Source organism: Octopus bimaculoides, unplaced genomic scaffold (genome assembly GCF_001194135.2).
Source record: "Octopus bimaculoides isolate UCB-OBI-ISO-001 unplaced genomic scaffold, ASM119413v2 Scaffold_95008, whole genome shotgun sequence".
Lineage (NCBI taxonomy): Eukaryota > Metazoa > Mollusca > Cephalopoda > Octopoda > Octopodidae > Octopus > Octopus bimaculoides.
Window position 1 is genome coordinate 4,707 of NW_026349582.1, and position 4,783 is coordinate 9,489.

At 35.5% G+C, this 4,783-nt stretch overlaps 1 long non-coding RNA gene across 1 annotated transcript in view; it reads left to right on the forward strand.

Annotated features, from left to right (window-relative positions):
• Window positions 1-448: 448 nt before the first annotated feature.
• Window positions 449-4,783, forward strand: part of LOC106879118 (uncharacterized) — a 19,876-nt gene continuing 15,541 nt past the window's right edge. Inside the window, exon 1 of the long non-coding RNA XR_001410595.2 lies at window positions 449-786. This is a non-coding gene — a long non-coding RNA (uncharacterized LOC106879118). The remainder of the gene's footprint in view (window positions 787-4,783) is intronic.

Below are 4,783 nucleotides of genomic sequence, written 5' to 3' on the forward strand. Positions count from 1 at the left end.
TCCTCAACATTCTGAAGAGATCTGCCAAACCATTTGGCACATCGAAACGTACGTAAATGACTCATTATATAATCTCCACACAATTAAATCAATGGCTAACTAGCCCAGTTGACTTGCTTCTTCTTGTGTTTGTTTCTCCACTCTCCACATAACTATAATTATAAACTGCGGTTTAAACAATAAATTACCTGCCTCTGGATACCTTCTAACGAAGACGGTACCCACACAAGTAATTCCCAGGAGTGCCTCCGGATTTAAATATCCCCTGGTTGCTTGGATACTTCAGACTACCCCTGAAATATTGAAGCAATCCTATCATTTACCTATATATATATATATATTTTACTGTAATGAGTATATATGTCACTTGAATACAGAAGTTGTTTGTGGTTATTTAATTGACGTGTGTGCATGTGTATACATGTATATGTGTGTGTATTCATATATAATGCACGCACATACCCACACAGAGCCAGTCAGTGATTGAACTACCACGAAATTGCACAAACTACTAAAAATTGCACCTAAGCAATTTTACAACAGAAAGCCTTTGACGTAGATAAGGATTAGAAGGTACCGCCTGTGAGGTGTTGCCATGGTTGCAACGTGTGTGTGTTTGTGTGTTTGACCACACATATCATTTACATATTTCAAGGAATATCTGATAAGAATATTTTACTAACTACTGCATATACCACATTGACACTGAACAATTCTGGAGTTGAAAAACCCACAAAGCGAACCGAAACGAATAGAAAGACATAAAGAAATAAGAGCAAGTGACAGGTAAATACTATCTATCTATCTATCTATCTATCTATCTATCTATCTATCTATCTATCTATCTATCTATCTATCTATCTATCTATCTGTCTGTCTGTCTGTCTGTCTGTCTGTCTGTCTGTCTGTCTGTCTGTCTGTCTGTCTGTCTCTAAATCTACCTATGTATGTATATGCTTTGATCAATGAGACGAACAGATGGAAGATACGATAACTTTATTAATCATGACAATTGTTTCGACCCATTTAGCATCGATCCCTCACGGGTGGTGTAATTGTCAACTTCTTTAGGGGCATCCCTCGGTGCGGATGTGTCTCATCAGTTGATAAGATATAACTCATTAAGATATAACAATTAACGATTTGTTCCGCGAGGTAATTTCTCGGTTTGTGTATAAACAAAGCAGTAAATTAAAGGATGCACCTTCATTTATAGAAAAGATCATGAATAAAAAATAACAGATGCAGAAAAAAAAACGAATGCACAATACAACAAAAAACGTGTTAAATATAACCGTTAGCAGAAGTGGATGTATAAAGCCCTTCACGTAGGTTGTATGGCGCATATACACTCGCTCATAGAAACATCCGCGAGGATTTAAGCATATGCACATACACATTTATGTATCCACTGTGTCAGACTGCTGATACTCAGAGCCCTGTGTACAGATCTGTATCATGTTTCTAAAAAAATCTTAGCAACATGTTACAGATATTTGAAGTTAAGCTATTTTTACAAGAAGTTTTCCGCTTGATCTCTGTCTATTACAAAGTGAAAGCAAAAACATTACGAAGCAGGTTTATGAAACAAATTGAAAGCAAAACATTACAAGGAAATTTATAAATTGTTTAAATATGTTTTAATGAATAAATTTATATGAAACTGTGAAAGAGGTATGAAGTTGTTTTAAAAAAGAAAAATCTTTCACAAAAATATTTGCGAAAAATTACGCAAAACACCGAAATAGATAATATATGAGGGTATGGGATAGGATTTAAGTTTAGGGTTTAGTGTTAAGGCCAAGTTTAGTGTGAGGTTGTAGAGTTAAGGATAGGATTAGGGTTAAGATCAAGATGAGGTTTTAGAGTTAAGATTAGGGTTAGAGTTTAGGGAAAGTGTTAATGCCTCGATGAAATTTTATAATTAGAATTAGGTTTGAGGCTTGGTTTAGCGTAAGAATTTTCTGATGCAGTCAAAGTTAAGGTTAGAGTCGGGTTTAGTTTTCGGCTTAATGTTAGGATTCTATGATATGGTTAAAGTTAAGGTTAGGCTTAGGAATAGAGTTTGAGGCGTTGTTAAAGAAGATACATAGGGTAAAAGAAAAATACATTGGCTAAGAGTAAATACATACACACACAAACACACACACATATATATACATGTATGTGTCTGTGTGTATATATATGTGTGTGTGTGTGTGTGTGTGTGTGGTTGTGTATTTATATATCGGTGGCTGTGTCTCGAATCTGAGAAATCGGAGACCGTCTGTGTTCTGCAATTCCTTGCTGAACAACATGCACACACCATTTGTTTATAACGATCGAAAACTTGTGTTTCACATTAACTCACTCCTTCCATCAAACCGATGTTGCTTTTACAGTTGCACGGTCAGTCACACGTCAAGTGTTAAAGTGTTCACAGAGCGAGTATCACGTATACTCACTGTTAATTACAAAGTGAAAGCAAAAACATTATTGCGTCGTAGTTTTATTCAACAAAATGAAAGCAAATAATTGCGACAAAGAAAGTTGTAAAATACTCCAGTAAATTTTAATAAGTTCGTGTATACATACATACATACATACATACATACATACAGTCGCAAATCCTGCTTCCTTCATTCTTCTTTTCTTTCTCTCACTCTGTCACTTCTATTCTAGCCTTTCTACGTACTCCCCTTCTGTCTCTCCCTCTTCTATTCTTAGCCTTTCTCCTCCCCTTTCATCCACTTCCCCTTCTCATCTCTGTCGTTCCCTCTCCCTGCTCTCTTTCTCCTCTGTTTGCTGCTGTCATGTAACCAGAGGCCAGTGCTTCTTTTTCTTCCTTTCTTAGACTGGTCCCTTAGCTGACTAGTCACAAATTCTGTCTGTCCGTTCTTCATTCTTGTAAACATTTTCGAAGCGTTACCCACAGTTCTCGTCTCTTTGCTCTTGCCCCTAATTCTACGCAAGAAAACTTTTTTTGCGGGCACCGCCAATTGAGAAGCTCTGTCTTTTTCTTAAAGGTGCAAAACTGAACAGTACCATTGGTCGATATTTGATGAAGAATTATTGACTTTCTGTTTGTCTCCCGTTCGTTTTTGCATTCAGTATACGTTCCGTCGTTTGTTTATACATTTTTCATTTATGTACATATATAAATACGTGTGTGTGTGTGTGTGTGTGTGTGTGTGTGAGTGTGAGTGAGAGAGAGAGAGAGAGAGAGAGAGAGTGTATGTATATACCTATATTAAACTGTCTATATATCTGACTGTCATCGGTTTTCTGTCGTAAGTCAATGTTGACGATTCTCTTCAGAAAAAAGAGCTTCCGTTTCAGGCGTAGTCACTGATCCTTGAAAATGACCCCCACGGAAACTTGCACCACTGTTTCAGATTGCTGGTACTTAGAGCCCTATATTTAGATCTGAAACATGTTTCTAAAAAATCGTAGCAACATAATGTTTAAAGTGTGGCTATTTTTACGAGAAGTTTTTCACTTGATCACTGTCTATTACAAAGTGAAAGCAAAAATATTACGACGCAGTTTATTAAACAAAATGAAAGCAAAGTATTACAACGAAAGTTATGAATTGTTTTAATATAATTCAATGAATAAATTTATGTGAATCAATAGAACATGTATGTAATTGATCTAAAAAGGAAAAGTCCTTAACAAAAGTCATTGCGAAAATTTACGCAAAAAGACCAAATCGATAATACGTGAGGGTATGGGATAGGATTTACGATAGGTTTAAGGGTTAGTGTTAGGGCCAAGGTTATTGCAAGGTTGTGGAGTTAAGGATAGGATTTGAGTTAAGATCAAGATGAGGTTTTAGAGTCAAAATTAGGGTTGCTTGTACAGTTGGACGGTGTGCCACACATCAGGTGTTAAAGTGTTCATAGAGCGAGCATTTCGCATGCTCACTGTCAATTCCAAAGTGAAGGGAAAAACATTATTACGTCGTAGTTTTATTAAAGAAAATGGAAGCAATTGAAAACGAAACTTGTAAAATATTTCAATAAGTTTTAATGAATGACGTCGTGTATACATACATACATACATACATACATACATACATACATATATACATGTATATATATATATGTATATGTGTGTGTGTGTGTGTGTGTGTGTGTGTGTGTATTTATACATAAATATGTATACATGTATATGTATATCTATATATATATATAAATATATATACAGGACCCGAAATTTTTATACAGTCTCTGTATCTCTCTGTGTTTATGCGTTTGCCCACAGTGTTACCATCGTGGACGCTGCTTTTGTCGTTGCTAGTCGTGTTGTCGATATTATTGCGAGCGCCTGTGAACTTATTGTGTGTGTGTTTGTGTGCGTATGTGTTCGCAATCTTATGGTGTTTGCATCCATGCCTTTTATACAGATTTATTGATCTATTTATTCATTTATTCTTTTTTAACTCTCTGTTTCTTATGTTTATCGTGAGTATGTGACAAATATATTTATTTTTCTTCTTTTTCTTTATATTTATCTATCTCTGTTCCTTAAATGTATCACGGGTTTGTGCATATATGTCTATTGTGTGTGTATTACCCTGTTTGTATCTGTGTTCTATTTACTACTAGCAGTATAACCCGACCTTGTCCCGGTGTGACTTATTACGCCATCTACGATAAGTCTTGCTAGGTGAAAATCAACTAAAAAAGAAAGCCTTACAACGAAAAAACCCTTATGATGTAAATATGTTCATAATTCAAAAGACGATGAAATTAATGGGGGAAGTCTGAAGACTGTTTTGCGTAAAATTATTAAGCGTACG